The following is a 19569-nucleotide window of genomic DNA, read 5'->3' as shown; positions in this document are numbered from 1 at the left end:
TGACAGGGAATGTTGCCCAGAAAACAAAACAAGGAGTCTGACCCACTACACCAACATCCTACCCATCAGAACTAATTTAAAGCCAGAAATCAGCAGAGCATCCCCAGAGTAAAGGTCACCTGAGGAAACAATCCTGATTGAGACTTTCATCTTGGAGTGGTTCAGGGAATGTCACACTCCAAACTTGGATTGAGGTGAGTTCTCTGGCAGTGTCCTCAGAAGGTGGCCAGGAGCAGATAGAAGTTTGAAGTCCTAGGAAGAGAATAGCTTCCTCCACATATTATCCTTACAAGTGATTTATTTTAATACAGTGACCAATACACAAAGGTTATCCCTTCTAGGAAACAAGGCACTATGAAACAGACCTAGAAAGCATTGGATGTGTGGGGTGGGGGGTGACAGGATCCATACAGTTTACTGCTCTGCCTACCATATACTATACCATACCATATTGGGAGCTTCTGAAGAACAAGGAACTGTCTTGTTCATCTTTATACTCATTCAAACATTGAGCATCTGCTGTATCCCAAGGAGCTTATGATCTGGTAGGGAAGACAAGTGGGTAATTAAAATAATGTGCCAGTTGGTGTGATAGGCTAATCAGAGTGTTGAATGAGCATCAAGGTGAGAACAGTCAAAGCTGTCTTAAGTCCAGGTGAGAATTCCAGGGGAAGTGGTGAGTATTTGCCAGGCAAAAGTGGGAGACTGAAGATGAGGGCATCTGAGATAAAGCACACAGCAAGTGCACAGGGTGAGAGAGAACAGTGTTTGGAGCATTGAATTTGGATGAGGGAATAGTAAAAATGAGATCAAACTAGAGCTAGAATTCAAAAGACCGAATTAATGGAGTTTTGGTTTTATCTCATGGTCTCAGAGAGGGACTGATGAATTCAGATTTGCACTTAAGAAAAATACCTTGGCTGTAATTCTGGAGAGTGAGCTTGACGGGTCACAAAACTGGAAGGGAAAAAATAAGAGACCATCATCAGTACCAGACAAATGATGATGACTTGAATTTATTATAAAGTATTGGCATAAAGATAGACATATCAGTGGAACAGAAGGGAGAGTCCAGAAATTGGTTTATAAAAATATACCAAGGTACTTGCCGGGGGGCGGGGGGATAACAGTCTATTCAACAAATGGCACTAAAATATTTGAAAAGCTATTTGTAAGAAAATAAAAATAAAAAATCTTCTGTACAAAAATTAGCCCAAAATGAATCATACACTCAAAGAGTAAAACTATGAAACTTCTTCAGGAAAACAGAAGCTCTGAGATCTTGGATTTGGCAACGATTTCTTAGCTATGAACCAAATTACTAAAAACAGTTGATAAATTGGACTCAACAAAATTTAAAAATGTAGCTTTTCAGAAGACATTGAAACAGCAAAACAATGTATTTGCAAAATATATACATGATAAAGGACTTATATTTAGATTTTTTTTTTAAGTCTTAGGATAAATAACATGAAGCAAACAACCCAATTTAAAAATGGGCAAAGTTTGTGAATTTTTTTTTACTTGAACTAAACTGAAGGAAATATGGCAAATAAGTAGATGAAAAGCTGCTGAGTTTCATTAGTCATTAGGGGAATACAGATTAAAAGCATAAGATAACCACTGCACACTTGCTACACTGACCATACCAAGTTTTGGCAAGGATGTGGAGTAATGGGAACTTTCCTACTCTACTGATGGCAATGTGGAATTGTGTAACCACTTTGGAAAACCATTTGGTAGCTTTTTAAAAAGTTAAGCATAGGGGCCCCTAGGTGGCTCAGTTGGTTGAGTGTCCGACTCTTCATCTCAGCTCAGGTCTTGGTCTCAGCATCGTGAGTTCAAGCCCCACATTAAACATGTACCTACTATACAGATCAGCCATTTCATTCCCGGGTATTTACCCAAGAGAAAAGAAAGTATATGTCCACACAAAGACTTGCACAGAAGGGTTTGTATCAAGTTTGCAAAATACCCAAACTGGAAACATTTGTCCATCAGTAGGTAAATGGGTAGCCAAAGTGGGATATCTATATATCAGAATACTATTCAGCAATAAAAAAGGAATAAAACATGGATAAATTTCTACTATGCTGGGTGAAAATGCCCATGCAAAAAGTATACTGTGATTTTATTTAAAATTCTAGAAAACGCAAATTTATGTATAGTGACAAAAATCAGAGAAGTGTTTGCCTGAAGATGTGGGGTGGTGGGAAAAACCTTTTGGAGGAGATGGATACTTGATTATCTTGGTTTCACAGGTGTATATATATATATATGTCAAAACTCATTAAATTGCACACTTTAAGTATGAATAGTTTACTGAACATTATATCTCAAGTAGAATTAGGAGGTTTTAAGCAGTAAGGACAAAGGATGGCAATGGCCTGAAGTGGAGTATAAGAAAATGGACAACTCAACCATAATCAATTTGCCCAAAATTAGAGCTTAGAAGTGATGGAGCAGGAATTTAAGTCTGAGTCTGACTGACTTCGAAATCCATGCTCTAAGTCAATATGCTTATACTTAACATGACCCCCAAATTTCTGGCTTAGAAAACTGAGTAGAGGCTGACGACTTTCACCAAAACGAGGGGCAGATTTGGGGAGGAAATGTGTTTGTACTTCCTCATAACACCAAGTATAGTAGCTTATATAGTCAATTGGTGAGTGGAGATGTAAGCTGAAGTTTTTAGGTGGCAATGATAAACAGAGTGATATAATTTTACTTAGTTCATGAGCTTATTGCCTATTGATCAACAGTTGAAAAGGAATTTAATATTTTCTAGTCTAATAACCTAACCAATGAATTAGTTATTTCTTAACATCTTTGAAGTGATCACCCCTGACTGCCTTCACTGATGGGAATTAATTCAGAAAATTCCTGCACTTTTGAATAAATCTTATTAGGAAGTTATTTCTTTCAGACTGAAATCTGCTACATACTATCTATCCTGGATTAAAGATATCAAAAGATAACTCTGAAGCCCTAACTGCCAGTATCTCCGAATGTGACCATATTTGGAAACAGAATTGTCGAAGATGTGATTAGGTAAGGTGAGGTCATACTGGAGGAGGGTGGACCTTAATTCAATATGAGTGATGTTGTACAAATTGGAGAAGACACAGAGACACAGGCACTTAAGGGGAGAATGCCATATAGCAATGCTGTAATGCATCTACAAGCCAAAGAACGCCAAGGATTGCTGGGAACCTCCGGGAGCTGGAGGAGGCAGAGGATTCTTCTCTAGAGCCTCTGGAAAGCATGATCCTGCTGATACCTGATCTTGGACTTCTCGCTCCAGAACTGTGAGAGAATAAATGTCTGTTGTTTTAAGCCATTCAGTTTGTGGTACTTTGCTACAGCAGCTCTGGGAAACTAATCACACACTTTCCATCTTTTCTTTCCCCTGATTCTACCTTCTGGAGACACATGGAATAAGTCCTGGTCTCTTCAGATACTTCCAGATGTTTTGAGAACATATTTTTTTTTTTCAGGAAGATATCTCCCTTGCTGGGTTTTTTTACATGATACATTTTCTTTATTTCCTTTTTTAAAGATTACTTTAGAGAGAGAGCACAAGTTGGCAGGGGGGGACAGAGGGAAAGAGAGAGGGGCCTCAGGACTCAATCTGAGGACCCCAAGATCATGATCTGAGCAAAAACCAAGAGCTGGATGCTTAACTGACTGAGCTACCCAGGCGGCCCCACAGGATACATTTTCAAATTCTTCCATTATTTTTTTGTAGGGTCAAGATTTTCAAAGATGCTTTAAAGTGTGGTCACCAGAACTAATCTTAGTACAAGTAGTTTGATCTACAAAACAGGATGGAATTTGCTCTCTGGTTCAGGTCAGGGGGTTTCAAGCTCTTTCTCAGAGCTCTAGGAATTTCTTGGACGTACTTCAGGGCACACTTAAATATATCTCACATAAACTCTGCATAAAATTGCCTTAGGAGAAGGGGTGTGCTGTTTAGAACAAGTTTGGAAAACAGTGGTTTAGATGATACTTTTAATAAAGTCTAAGATTGAATCCACTTTTTTGGCAGCCACAGCCCATGATTTTTTATCAGTAAAAGGTGTATCTGTCACTTTTATATCTGTGTAGGGTTGTTTTTTTTTGTTTTTGTTTTGTGTTTTGTGAGGAGATGGGGTCCCATGTAAAGTATGTTACTTATTCCCATAAGATTTTATTTGTTTAGTTCTGCCATTCTGTTGAGAATTGTGGTGTGTGGTTTTTTTTTATTCCATCATGTGCCATACTCTCTCTTCCTCCTCTTCAGTACCACCTCTAAAAATTTCTATACCTTTTCAGTATTTAAAAAAGCAAATAAGGACATGAATCTACAGCATACTATTTAGTGTCTGCAGCGCAGTGTGTTATTTAAACCCCCCCCCTTTTTTTTAAGGTTTTATTTACTTATTTGTCAGAGAGAGAGAAAGAGAAAGCACAAGCAGGGAGAGGGAGAAGCAGGCTTGCCACTGACATGGGACTTGATCCCAGGACCCTGGGATCTCAAGTGACCACAAAGTGGTTGTGGCTGCTGTGGGAGTGCACATCTCCCTTCATGAAATAACCTGCTGGTCAGCTTCAAGTAGTGCAGTTGGCTGGTTGGTATCCTCCAACTGTAGCCCTTCAGGATCTGTCTCAGATTTAGAGCCTAAATCACACTTTTCCCAAACAGCCCCCAGCCAGTAACATGGCCTGGCCATTACTGCTGAATGTGGGACTTCTTTAATAGGTAATCCTTGCTCTAAATCTTCCCATTAGATCAATGAGACCTTGTCATTTCTGCATCTCGTCTGACGCTCTGCCTACCCACACCTGCTTCCTCCCCTCTTTCCCTTCATAGGTTTCAGATCTGCATCATAGTTTGGTTTTCATAGTCCAATCCTCCTTCTTCTTCTTTTTTTTTTTTTAAAGTAAACTCTACACCCAACATGGAGCTCAAATTCACGACCCCAAGATTGACCTACCAACTGAGCCAGTCAGGCACCCCAGCCCGATCCTTTTTTTATCTTTCACAAACATTATGCACACCCTTCCCCACAAGAAACCTTGTGCCCTTCTAAAACTAGTGTCTGCTCTCTGGACCACCTGAATCAACACAGTTGGCACTGAGTGTGTCACGAAGAAGGTGACCTCTTTGTAATAAGAAGTCTTATCTTCTTCTTGATTGATAAGATGGAGTTTTGAGACCCAATTCCCTAACAATGAGGACCCTATCCCAGGTGGCATTTGGGGCATTGATAGGCCCTGCCACAGGTGTTCCATGGCCTAGTTGCTAAAACTTCCACAAGTGGTGATTTGGAAGAATGTTCCACTGGAGGGGACCACCTTGTACAGTATAATGGTTCAAGCTGAAAAATATGGGGGAACAATGAATACAAGGACAATGAAATTGCCTGGTTATTAATAAACTGTATTATCTTAGTTTTGGGCTGCTTGGGCCAGCCACCATAACAAAATCCTATAGATCAGTGGCTACAACAGCAGCACTCACAGCACTCAGAGAGAGAGTGCGCTCTTCTTATAAGGGCATAAATCCCTTCATGAGGGCCCCACTCTCATGATCTCATCTAAACCTAATCATCTCTCAAAGGCTCCATCTCCAAATACCATCACGTGGGGGTTAGGGCTTCAGCATATGAATTGGGAGGGGGCAAGATGCACAATTCAGTCCATAGCATCTATAGAGGGAAATTCGAAGTTGAGGGCAGATAATTGAAAACTGATTCTGAACACCAGAGGGCCTCTTCGGTAACTGCCAAAAAAGCTCTTATCTCCTGCAGGAGGAGAACAGGAAAAGCTCAAGACCAAAGTCTGCATTTATTTATTTATTTATTTATTTATTTTAAGATTTTATTTATTTAGGGATGCCTGGGTGGCTCATTAAGTTAAGCATCTGCCTTTGGCTGGGGTCCTGGGATCGAGCCCCACGTTGGGCTCCCCACTCAGTGGGGGGTCTGCTTCTCCCTCTGCCTGCCGCTCCCCCTGCTTGTGCTCTCTCTCTCTCTGACAAATAAATCTTTAAAAAGTATATGTTTTATTTATTTTTTTGAGAGCGAGATCATGGGCGGGGTAAGGAGTAGAAGGAGAAGCATACTCCCTGCTGAGGAGGGAGCTCGATGCCGGATTTGATCCCAGGAACCTGGGATCATGACCTGAGCCAAAGTCAGATGCTTAACCCACTGAGCCCTCCAGGTGCCCCCAAAGTCTTCATTTAAAAGAAGCTTGATGGTGGAGTCGGGGGAGTGTGGGATGCTTGATTTCGGAATTGTAAGTTTGAGCCCCATGTTGGGTGCAGAGATTACTTAAAATTTAAGAATAAATCAAGAAATAAAAAGAGCCTTGAGCTTCAAAGATATTTGGATGCTCAGCTGGGGTAAATCTGTTATGAGAACATCGGGGCCCTAATTAGGACAACTTGAGAAAGACCCTGACACATCGGATAGAGAATCTGGGCGGTTGACTCCAAAGATTTTGGCTCTCTGACTCTGTAATTTTAGAGCCCATAGAGATGGCCCACCCTCCAAATTAGAGCTAGGAGACCCTCCTCTGTGAGAAGACCCCCTCAAGTACCCTTCTCAGGATCTGCTCCCAACTCTTCTAGCTGCTAGTAGTGTAAGTTTAAGAAATAATACAATCTATCTGGAATATGCTGAGTAATAATGGAGGAAAAGAACTGTCCCTTTATTTTATTTTATTCAATTTTATTTTATTTTATGTTTCAGGTTTAGACTTTAGTGATTCATCAGTTATGTACAACAGCTGGTGCTAGTCACAGGAGAACTGTCCCTTTTTTTAAATTTAATTTTTTTCCAGTGTTATTGAGATACAATTGACATATAACATAAATTTAAGGTGTACAATGTAATGGTTTGATATATTCATATATTGTGAAATGATTACCATGGTAGAGTTAGTTAATATCTCTATCACCTCACATAACTACCATTTCTTTTTTGGTGGTGAGAATATCTGAGATCTAACTCTTAAATCTTTCAAGTATATAATACAGTATTATTAACTATAATCATTAGGTCCTGGTGTACATTAGACCCCAGAACATATTCATCTTGTAACTGGAAGTTTGTACCCTTTGACTAACATCTCCCCATTTGTCCCACCTCCAGCCACTAGTAGCTCCCTGTTTCTATGAGTTTGGCTTTTTTAGATTCCACATATTAGTGATACTATAGAGTATTTATCTCTCTCCGACTTATTTCACTTAGCATCATGTCCTCAAGGGCTGTGCCTATTGTCACAAATCGCAAGATCTCCTTCTCTGCTATGGCTAAAAGATATTCCATTTTATAAATATCACAACTTTTTAATCCATTTTTCTATAGATAATGGACACTTAGGTTGTTTCCGTATCTTGGTGATTGTGAATAATGCTGCAGTGAACAAGGGAATGCATATATCTCCTTGAGATCCTGATTTCATTTCCTTTGGATACATACCCAGAAGTGAGATTGCTGGATCATATGGTAATGCTACTTTTTAATTCTTTAAGGAACGTCCATGCTGTCATGGTGGCTATACCAATTTATAGTTCCACCAACAGTGCGCAAGTGTTCCCTTTTCTCCATATCCTTGCCAGCACTAGTTATCTCTTGTCTTCTCGACAATAACAACTTTAACAATGCAAGGTGATTTCTCATGTTTTTGCTTTGCATTTCCCTGATGATTAGTGATGTTAAGCATCTTTTCATGTACCTGTTGGCCATTTATATGTCTTTTTTAGAAAAATCTCTATTTAGTTCCCCATTCTTAAGTATCTTATTGTTTTTGATGTTATTGTGAATAGAATTGCTTTATTTCTTTTTCAGCTATTTGTTATTAGTGCTTGGAAATGCAACTGATTTCTATATGTTAATTTTGGATCCTGTATCTTTACTGAATTTGTTGATTAGTTCTAACAGTTTTTTGGTGGAATCTTTAGGATTTTCTATGTATAAGATCATATCATCTGCAAAGATAATTTTACCTCTTCCTTTCCAATTTGAATGCCTTTTATTTCTTTTTCTTACCTGATTGGTCTGGCTAGCACTTCCTGTACTTGTGTTGAATAAGAGTGGTGAGTGCACACACTTGCCTTGTTCCTGGTCTTAGAGGAAAAGCTTTCAGCCTTTCTCAACCGTATATATTAATTGTGGGTTTGTCATATATGGTTTTTACTAGGTTGAGATACATTCCTTCTACTCCAGTTTTATTATGAAAAGATGTATTTTGTCAAATGCTTTTTCTCTTTTTTTATCTTTCATTCTATTAATGTGGTATACTACATTTATTAATTTGCATATGTTGAACCATCTTTGCATCCAAAGGGTGAATCCTATTTGATCATGGTGTGTGATCCTTCTTATGTGCTGTTGAATCTGGTTTGCTAGTATTTTCTTGAATTTTTACATCTGTATTCTTCAGTGATATTGGCCTGTAGTTTTATTTCTTGTAGTGTCCTTGCTTGGCTGCGGTATCAAGATAATCCTGGCCTTATAAATTGAGTTTGGGAGTGTCCCTTCCCCTTCAATTTTTTGGAAGAGTTGAGAAGGATTAGCATTGATTCTTCTTTTAAATGTTTAGTGGAATTCACCAGGGAAACCATATGGTCCTGGGCTTTTCATTGTTGGGGAATTTTTGGTTACTGATTCAATCTCCTTACCCATTATTGGTATGTTCAGATTTTCTATTTCTTCATGGTTTAGTCTTTGTAAGTTGTGTGTTTCTAGGAATTTATCCATTTCTTCTAGGTTATCCAATTTCTTGGGATCTAGTTGTTAATGGTAGTCACTTATGATCCTTTGTATTTCTGTGTTATCAGTTATAATGTCTCTTCTTTTGTTTCTGATTTTATTTATTTAAGACTTCTCTTTTTTTAGTCTAGCTAAAGGTTTGTCAATTTTTTTATCTTTTCAAAATATCAGCTCTTAGCTTCACTGATTTTTTTCTGTTGTTTTTCTAGTCTCTATCTTATTTATTTCTGCTCCAGTCTTTGTTATTTCCTCCCTTTTGCTAACTTTGGGATTAGTTTGTTCCTCTTTTTCTAGTTCTCTGAGGTGTAAGTTAGATGTTTTATTTGAGATCTTTTTTCTGAATGTAGATCTTTATCACTATAAACAGTTCTTTTTGAACTGTTTTTGCTGCATCCCATAAGGTTTGGTAAATTGTGTTCCTTTCCATTTTCATTTGTCTCAAGATATTTATTTCCCTTCGATTTCTTTTTTGGTCCATCAGTTTATTCAGGAGTATGTTGTATAATTTCCACATTTTTGTGAGTTTTCCAGTTTTCCTCCTGTTACTGATTTCTAGTTTTATTTTATTATTTTAATTTTTTAAAAAGATTTTATTTATTTGACAGAGAGAGCAAGAGAGCATAAGCGGGGGGAGTGGTAGGCAGAGGGAGAGGGAGAAGCAGACCCTCCCCACCCCAGCAAGGAGCCCAACGTGGGGCTTGATCCCAGGACCCCGGGATCGTGATCTGGGCTGAAAGCAGATGCCCAACTGAATGAGCCATACAGGTAGCCCTGATTTTTAGTTTTATACTATTATGACCAGAAAATATACTTTGCATTATTTCATTCTTCTCAAATTTGTTAAGACTTATTTTGTGGCCTGTCATAGGACATATTCTGGAGAATGTTCTTTATGTGCTTGACAAAAATGTATATTCTGCTGTTGGATGGAATGTTCTGCACATTGGACTTTTAGATCCATTTGGATTAGTACTTTATTTTTTCTTTAAGTAGGCTCTATGCCCAATGTGGGGCTTGAGCTCACGACCCCAAGATCAAGAATTGCATTTTCTACCGAGTCAGCCAGGCACCCCTCCATTTGGTTTAAAGTATGATTCAAGTCTGCTTCCTTATTGATTTTCTATCTGGATGATCTATCCATTGAGGTCCCCTACCATTATTGTATTGCTGTATATTTCTTTCTTTTTTTTTTAACATTTTATTTATTCATTTGAGAGAGAGAGAGCACAAGCAGGGGGAACAGGAGGGAGAGGGAGAAGCAGGCCCCCCACTGGTCAGGGAGCCCAATGTGGGGCTTGATCCAGGACCCTGAGATTATGACCTGAGCTGAAAGCAGTTGCTTGACCAGCTGAGCCACCCAGGCACCCCTTGCTGTGTATTTCTCCCTTCAGATCTGTTACTATTTGCTTAATATACTTAAGCATATATGCTTATATATTTAAAAATACATTTCAACTTAACTTAAAAATACATTTAAGCATATATATGATGTTGGGTGCATATATATTTATAACTATTATATCCTCCTGATAAATTCACCTCTTTATCATTATATAATGACCTTCTTCATCTCTCCTTACAGGTTTTGACTCAAAGTCTATTTTGTCTGATGAAAGTGTAGCTACTGTGATCTTCTAGTTTCCATCAGCATGGAATATCTTTTTCTGTCTCTTTACTTTGAGCATATGTGTGTCTGTAAAGCTGAAGTGAGCCTTTTGTAGGTGGCATATAGTTGGGTCTTTTTTTTTATTCATCTAAACACACTCTATCTTTTGATTGGAGAATTTAATACACTTACATTTATAATAATTATTGATAAGTAAAGACTTACTAATGCCATCTTATTATTTTCTGGCTCTTTTGTAGTTCCGTTGTTTCTTTCTCCCTCTCTTGTTACATTTGGAATTGATGATTTTCCATAGTGGTATACTTTGATTTCCTTCTATTTATCTTTTGTGAATCTATTGTAGGTTTTTGCTTTGTGGTTACTGCTTACATATCTTATAGATATTACAGTCTATTTTAGGCTGGTGACAGCTTAACTTCAATCACGTACAAGTACTCTGCCCTTTTACTTCTCCTCCTTTTGTTTTTGATGTCAGAATTTAGCTTCTTATATTGTATGTTCATTAACAAATAATTGTAGCTATAGGTGATCTTAATCCTCTTGTCCTTTAACCTTTATCCTAGAGTTAAGTGGTTAACACACCACCATAATACTAGGTATTATCAGGTATTAGGTATTCTGAATTTGACTATATACTTACCAGTATGTGGTATATTTTCATATATCTTCATGTTACTGATTAGTATTTCTTCATTTCAGTTTGAAGAACTCCTTTCAGCAATTTTTGTAAGGCAGGTCTAGTGGTGGTGAATTCTCAGCTTTTCTTTGTCTAGGAGAGTCTATCTCTCCTTCATTTCTGAAAGACCACTTTGCCAGATCAACTATTCGCTTTGACAGGTGTGTGTGTTTTTTTTTTTTTTCCAGCACTTTGAATTTATTATCCCACTCTCTCCGGCCTATAAATTTTCTGCTGAGAAATCTAATTATAACCTTATGGAGGTTCTCATGTAAACTACAAGCTTCTTTTCTCTTGCTGTTTTTTTTCTTTTAGAGATTATTTATTTATTTATTTGTGAGAGAGAGAGAGAGAGAGAGAACCAGCAGAGGGGAGGAGCAGAGGGAGAGGGAGAAGCAGACTCCCCACTGAGCAGGGAGCCCAGTGTGGGGCTCGACCCAGGACCCTTGGATCATGACCTGAGCCGAAGGCAGACGCTTAACTGACTGAGTCACCCAGGCGCCCCTCTCACTGCTATTTAAGATTCTTTCATCTTTTATTTTTAATAGTTTTATTAAAATGCGTCTTGAAGAAGATCTCTTTAAGTTGAGTTTTTTGGTGACCTATGAGCTTCATGAACTGGGATATACAAATCTCTTGCCATATTTGGGAAGTTCTCAGTCATTGTTTCTTTAAAATAGCTTTCTGACCCCTTTTCCCTGTCTTCTGTTTCTGGGATTCCAATAATTCACAAATTGTTTCTGTCTACTGTATCCTATAGATCACATGGGATTTCTTTACTCCTTTCATTCTTTTCTTTGTTCTTGAAACTACGTAATTTCAAAGTTCCTGTCTTCTAACTCACAGATTCTTTTTTCTACTTAATCTGCTACATTTTTTTCATTTCATTCATTGTATTTTTCAGCCTCAGTGTTTTCAGCTGAGCCCTGCTAGGGATTCTAAGGCTTTCTCAGATCATCTGTAGATACGCCTGCTCCATGCTTTTGGCTCCGACTTGTGGCAGAATTCTTAAGCTTATATGCCTTCTCTCAATCCTGCAACACACCATGCTGACAGTGCTGACAGCCTTTCTTTTGTTTTCCCAAAGTTGGAGCTAAAGCTCTAGTCTGTGGTTTCTCCCTGGCCTGCAGATTCAGGCCAGCTTTCTGTGTATGTTCAGTAGCCATCTTCCAAAGTTTTCTCTCACCACCACCATTGGGAATGTGCGTTAGGGACCCAGTTACAGCAGAGAGGGTGTTATGGGTGAGGTATGTGGAGTGTGGAGGTGTCCATGGGCCAACTGGAGGGAATCCACTTGCGAGGCATCCCCAATGGTTCATGGGCAGGCTTCTTCTTCTTCTTTTTTTTTTTTTAAGATTTATGTATTCATTTATTTGACAGAGAGAGAGAGAGAACAGCAGGGGAGCAGCAGAGGGAGAGGGAGAAGCAGGCTCTTTGCTGAGCAGGGAGCCCTATGCAGGGCTCAATCCCAGGACCCTGGGATCATGACCTGAGCCGAAGGCAGGTGCTTAACTGACTGAGCTACCCAGGGGTCCCATGGGCAGGCTTCTTGATGGAGTCTGCTTTGCAGTTAGTAGGATCCACTTGCCTTTAATGCTCTCCTTTGAATTACTATAGTATGTGGTAGAGAATGAGAATAAAAGCCTTAAAGAAGTGATCATGCTGGAATGGATGTTTTATGACGTCAGAAGACTCCCCGGAGGGTTATATTCCATGAGAAGTCCTGGAAGGACAAGTGATCACAAGGCCATCATCTTAAAGTGCTGATGAGGTGGGCACTAGAATCATTAAGTTCAGTGGTGGCTCTTCCCTGCAGGGCAGGGCAAGCTCTTGGAGAAACTATCCCAAAACTTGGAGAGTTGTTAGCAATGGGAGTGAGGGAGTCCCAAAGCAACGTAAAGCCGGTGGTGGTGTGTAACTGCAAGAAACTGGAGTTTTAATTGTAATATCACTAGATCAGATTTGCAGCCAAGGGGATTTGCCTTGCAGAGAGTTCTGGACAGGGTCAGAACAGAGTCCCAAGGATACTGGTCAGTATATATAATTAAAAGAAAGCAAAATTAGACCTCATGTACAGCACAGTGATTATTGTTAATAATAATGCATCATGGGTGCCTGGGTGGCTCAGTCAGTTAAGCGGCTGCCTTCAGCTCGGGTCATGATCCCAGGGTCCTGGGATCGAGCCCCACATCAGGCTCCCTGCTCAGCAGGGAGTCTGCTTCTCCCTCTCCCTCTGCCTGCCGCTCTGCCTGCTTGTACTCTCTCTCTCTCTCTGTCAAATAAATAAAATCTTTAAAAATAATAATAATAATGCATCATATTCTTGAAATTTTCTGAGAGTGGATCTCATGTGTTGTTAGCACACACATACACATGCACATGTGTGTGCAAATGGTATGAGAGGTGATGGATGTGTTCATCAGTTTGGTCATGTTAATCATTTCACAGTGTATACAAGCATAAAAACCACTTGTTGTACCCCTTAAATATATACAGTTTTTATTTGTTGTAAATAAATACATGCAAGAATGGTTGAACAAGAGGCCAGTGTGGTCAGCTCAGCAAAATTACATGATCTTGCAATGTTCCTAGGCAAGAAACAATATTCAGATCCAGGACCCATTGACTACAGAGGTGGTCTGGTCGCCAGGAGGAAGAACCCTGCCACACCATGGCAAGTATATGACTGTAATGATTCACCCAGGTTTTCCCCAAAGGTATATACTCAGTTGATGTTATTTACTCAGATGATGATGCAATGAAAGAATACTCAGATATTTGTAAGACTACTGAACACAAGAGGCCTAAAATATCCTCTTGGCTCCCCTTTCAGAGAGGGGACAAATGAGCCAGGCAATAAATAGGGGCCTTGGCAACTTCCAGTTCGTGTGAGTCCTTTGGGTCTGCAACCTCACTCTGTGGCTAGGCTTCCATATGTGGGTATATGACTGCGATTGACATATTGGCAGTTGAAGGAAACCTTACAAGAGTCTGCCTACAGAGGGCCAAAGCCATCATGTTAGGCAAAGTCACGGGGAAGCCTCTGATACACTGTCCCCCACCACTTTGCCAAAATAGAATATATTTTTTTTAAATTACAAACTTCTGTATCTAGCCTAGATGAAGTAACAAGGACCAATTTAAGGAACAAAAAGAACTGAAAGAACTAAAAAGCTATGTGAAATTTTGAAACAACAGTTTCCCAAACATTGGCTGTCAGGAAAGGAAGCACCATGGTCCCTGGGAGAAGGTAAACGAACGTGGCAAGCCCTACAATTGTGGCAGCTTCTGGCCGGGGTGCTGTTTCCAGGCTGCTGTGCCTGGAGGGGGAGCCAAGTGGAGCCCAACCCTCTTCCTGAGTTGAGGAGGCAGAGCTGGAAGTAAAGGGAGGCCCAGGGTGACTGGAGCTCTCAGGTGAAATACTGGAGGGTAGAGAGCATTGCGGAGAGAGCGCAGTAGGGACCCACAGGCGGCGGCTGGCAAGTCTGCAGCATGTTTGGAAAGGTTCCGGCTGGGGAAAGAACTACCCAAAGGAGCAATTTGCAGAAATCACAAAAAGCTGGACCACGTTTGTGTTCCCACCAGCCAGAGTGGTAAACCCTGTAATTCATGGGGCATGAATGGAATATTCAGAAGATTGCCTAAATAGTGGGGAAAAATTAATCCTAGACTAACCACTGCTCTGTGCTCACCTCAAAAAACCTCAAAAGTAAGTTTCAAGAGGATCAAACTCTTTCCAAGTAACTTAATTGCATTACAGAACAAAACTTTAGAATATTTATAGAAATAAATATATTTGTGTATGTGTGTGCGTGCGTGCGTGCATAAATACGTGTGTGTGTGTGTGTGTGTATCTCTAGCACCCAAACAATCCAAAGGTGGGAAAATCACTACACTGGGACTCTTTTGTCCTGAAAGAATGTTATGGGCTGAATTGTGTCCCCTCCAAATTTATGTGTTGAAGTCCTAACCCCAGTACTTCAGAATGTGATCTGATTTAGAGACAGTCTTTACAGAGGTAATCAACTTAAAAATAACATCATTAAGGTAGGCTCTAATTCAATATGACCGATGTCCTTATAAAAAGGGGAAACTTGGGCAGGGAGACACACAAAGGGGGAAGACAGCATGAAGACAGAGGGAGAACATCATGTGAACAGAAGGATTGCTATCTGCAAGCCATGGAAGGAGGCCTGGAACAGGCCCTTCCCTCACTGCCCTCAGAAGGAACCAACGCTGCTGCCACTTTTATTTCAGACTTCTAGGCTCCAGAACTGTGAGATCATTTCTGTTGTTTAAGTACCCAGTTTATGGCACTTTTTTATGGCAGCCCTAGTAAACTAAACAAAGGACAAGCAATTTGTTCTCGCCAGAATAACACTGGCATATTCTGGTGTTGGTTTACCTTTTCTGCCAGCAGAGTCAAGCAGTCAGCATCAGTATCTGGTGTCTCACAGAATCCTTGATCCACAGACATGGATTCCAAATAATGTGGTATCTGACCAGGAGACCCACTTCACAGCAAAGGAGGGGAAGGAATGGGCCCATGACCATGGGATCAACTGGCCATATCACATATGCACCATTGAGAGATAATCGGTCCAAGAGTAACTTACAAGAGCCTGTTGGAGGGACAGCTGGTGTATCAATTTGGAGACAATGGTCTGCCTGCAAAGATGGGTGCTGTCTTCCAGGATGTTGTATGTGCACTTGAATCAGAGACTTCTACTGGGACTCTCTCTAATAGGAAGAATACATGGGTCCTGGAATCCATGGGGTTGCATTTTTGCCAGGGGACATAGCACGAGTCCCATTATTATACTTTAAGTTATAACTATTGTCTTAGCACTTTGGATTCCTTGTATTCAGGGACAGGCCTGCAAGAAGGCCATGTTGGGTGGGGTAATTGACCCTGATATTCAGACCAGGAGTCCTGAATAGATTCAGGGCATTCTGTTGTGGATTTAGACTAAAAGAATGCATTCTAAATTTTCTTGAATATGTTCAAGAAATATTTTTAATAATATTAAAGTTCTTCATTGATAACTTCTAGATAATGAATGTAGTTTCTTTTTCAAAAGAATTTTTTGGAGAACATTGCCTTCTGCAGTGCCTAAGAATTGAGTGTCAGTACATACAACTGGACGTGAACAAAAATAGCAATACCCCTGGAAATTTTACTTAAGTCATGGAAATTTGCTTGACTTTGGGCTTGAAGTAAAATGTATATTTTTAAAAGATTTATTTGAGAGCAAGAGCGTGTGCGCATGTGCGCACATAAGCCAGGGGAGGGGTAGAGGAAGAGGGAGAGAATCTCAATCCACACTGAGTGTAGAGCCCAACATGGGGCTCAATCTCATGACCCTGAGATCAGGACCTGAGCTGGAATCAAGGGTCAGATACTCAACCGACTGAGCCACCCAAGCTCCCCTGCTTTTTAACATCTCTACCCCCAATTTTTTGCATATTACCTGCTATTAAGTCAAAAATTCAGTAAATGTTCATTAAATGAGTGATTAAGTTAACAAAATTTCTGAATCTAAGTTCAGAGTTTCCCATTATTCTCATTTTGATGTCCTGAAATTGCATCTTTATTTTTTTTATTTTTTTCAAGATTTTATTTATTTATTTGAGAGAGAGAATGAGAGATAGAGAGCACGAGAGGGAAGAGGGTCAGAGGGAGAAGCCGACTCCCTGCAGAGCAGGGAGCCCGATGTGGGACTCAATCCCGGGACTCCAGGGTCATGACCCGAGCCGAAGGCAGTCGCCCAACCAACTGAGCCACCCAGGCACGCCACATCTTTATTTTTTAAAAAGATTTTATTTATTTATTTGACAGAGAGAGAGAGAGACAGCAAGAGAGGGAACACAAGCAGGGGGAGTGGGAGAGGGAGAAGCAGGCTCCCCGCTGAGCAGAGAGCCTGATGTGGGGCTCGATCCCAGGACCCTGGGATCATCACCTGAGCTGAAGGCATATGCTTAATGACTGAACCACCCAGGTGCCCCCTAAAATTGCATTTTTAGCCCAAACTTTTACATAGCCAAAATGTTTCCTCTATTCACAAAGCTGAAGAGTTTTTTTTTTTACTTTTTTCAATTTTAATTTTAATTTTTTTATTATTTTATTTTAATTTCATACAGGTAACATACAGTGTTATATTAGCTTCAGGTGTACAACATAGTGATTCAACACTTCCGTATATCACCCAGTGCTCAGCTCATGACAGACAAGTACACTCCTTAATGCCCATCAACTATTTCACCCATCTGCCCCTCTTCTGGTAACCACAGTTTGTTCTCTATAGCTAAGAAAAAAGAGACTTTCGTGAACTCATTTGTGCCTGCCAGTAACAGAAAGGAGATTATGTTTTATATCTTTGTCTCTTTAAGAAAAAATTATGACTTTGTTCAACACAGCATTGCAGAGTGTTAAATCAATTCAATAATCTCCCTGCAGTAAGATTTGAAATAGAGCCAGAATTCATACTTTTGGGGAATAGAGCTCCCCCAGATGATTCTGACACACAGCCAGGTTTGAGGATGACCGTTTTAACTCACTTCCAAGTTTCTTAGGTTACCAGCAATGTTGTTTCTCTGAAACATGAATCTAGGAGCATGGAAGACAAAGTAATTTTCAGCTGTAACTCAGTATCAAGAGTATAAATATTTGTCAGGGAACAACAGCTAAATGTTCAAATATTTTATTGCAGAAAGCGGAAATAATTTAAACTGCTAACTACAAATTAAGAGGAAATACAATTCCTATTTAGAATAAATAGGGAATTTCAGTTAAGAGGATTGTTTTGAGATCAGTGACAGATCTCCTAGTCATCAAAACTAAATTTCAGATTAGAAGAGTTTTACGTTTGTAAATACCTTCCCCATTTCTTCACATTTCATGCTGGACCCGGGCCTTGTATTAGGGCTATTTTTGTTTGCAAGTAAAACTAGCTAGAGGCACCTAGGTGTTTCAGTCGGTTGGGCATCAGATTCTTGGTTTCAGCCACAGTCTCTGGATCTCCCAGTCGTGGGATAGAGTCCCTAGGCAGGCTCCAGGCTCTGTGCTCCGTGGGGAGTCTGCTTGAGATTCTCTCCCTCTGCTCCTCCTCCCACTTGCACATGTGGGCCGACATGCATCTTCTCTCTGTCTCTTTCTCAAATGAATTAATGAAATCTTAAAAAAAAAAAAAAAAATAAAAGGTGTTTGTTGGTTTATGAAACGGGAGAGTCTGGGGTGGTCCTGACTTCAGAGTAGTGGGATGCAGGACTCAAAGAGGGTGGGCAGGTCTCTGTCTTCCCCCTCCCAGCTCTGTGTGGCTTTATTCTACCAGCAGATTCCCAGCCTAGCAACTCCAAGAAAACAAGTGTCTCTTTCCTACCCTTTGCATGGCTATCTTAGAGCTGACTATGCTTGGTCTTTTTTGGATTATAGTTTGCAGCACCCCTCAGTCATCACTGAGGGTGGGGGAAGGGGGGGGCTTTGGTAGGACTGGGTCTCATGGCTGCCTCTGGAGTTCACAACCCCATCAGGACCACATGGAATTGGTGAGCGGTTTCTCAACAAAATGAAAATGAAGTTGGGGTTTTAATGGGTAGAGAACATCTACAGGATTGTTCCTATTGACCACAGGGCAGATAATAGATCTGAATTTGTGCATGGAGTTATATTTAGATCCTCTGCCCATTTTTAGATTGGATTATTTGGTTTTTGCTATTGAGTTGTATGAGTTCTTTATATATTTGGGGTATTAACCCTTTATCAGATACATGATTTGCAAATATTTTCTTCCATTCAGTATGTTGTCATTATATTTTGTTGATGGTTTTCTTTGCTGTGCTATTCCTTTCTTACAATCATTTTTTGACAGTAGTAATTGCCTCTTAAATATTTTCGCTTATTATATTCCTAGTGCCTAGAAAAAATTCGTGACATACGACAGTTCAATAAATATTTGTTAAATTAATGAATGTAATTGCTTAATTTTGTAGATACCTATCACTGATTCTTCCTACACCCTCACACAACAGTTTTCCACATGGTTGAAAAATATCAAAAAAGTTATTAGTACATTCTAGGTCATGCTCTGGTAAGAAATTACCACCAAATTCTGGTGACTTTCAAGAAAAGAAGATTTTGTTTTCCTCGTGATACAAATCTGTCACAGATTGGCTGCATACTGTCTCCACTCTGTGACCCAGTGAAGAGCAGCCTCTTGGCGGAACATGGCTGGTCTGTGGTAGGCAGCAAACGACATGTGGCCAACTGGCTCTTAAAGTTTCTACTCTGGAGTTATTTTCATTTTCTCTCACAATGTATTGAGCCAAATAGATCCTTGGCCAAGCTCAACATCAATGGGGCAGGGATCTATAGTCTTACTAGGGGCCCTGGAAAGAGGGGCATCATGGGAAGAACCACAAGATTTGTGGAACAGTCTTTCACAGATAATGCATCAGTCCATTTTCTCTAGGAGTCATTCTACATAAGCCCTCCATTCTTCTTTGATGTG

The 19569-nt window shown here is 40.0% G+C and overlaps 1 protein-coding gene across 1 annotated transcript in view; it reads left to right on the top strand.

Annotated features, from left to right (window-relative positions):
* Positions 1-3340, top strand: part of UBE2W (ubiquitin conjugating enzyme E2 W) — an 80468-nt gene extending 77128 nt beyond the window's left edge. The window contains exon 7 of the mRNA XM_025870737.2: positions 2927-3340. The gene's annotated coding sequence lies outside the window, so the exon portion shown is untranslated. The remainder of the gene's footprint in view (positions 1-2926) is intronic.
* The last annotated feature ends 16229 nt before the right edge of the window (positions 3341-19569 follow it).

The sequence above is a fragment of the Callorhinus ursinus genome, unplaced genomic scaffold (genome assembly GCF_003265705.2).
Source record: "Callorhinus ursinus isolate GAN/ISIS: 27379988/994484 unplaced genomic scaffold, GSC_fseal_2.0 scaffold5, whole genome shotgun sequence".
Classification (NCBI taxonomy): Eukaryota; Metazoa; Chordata; class Mammalia; order Carnivora; family Otariidae; genus Callorhinus; species Callorhinus ursinus.
Note: the sequence above shows the minus strand (reverse complement) of the source record. Positions and strands in the feature narration are given on the sequence as shown.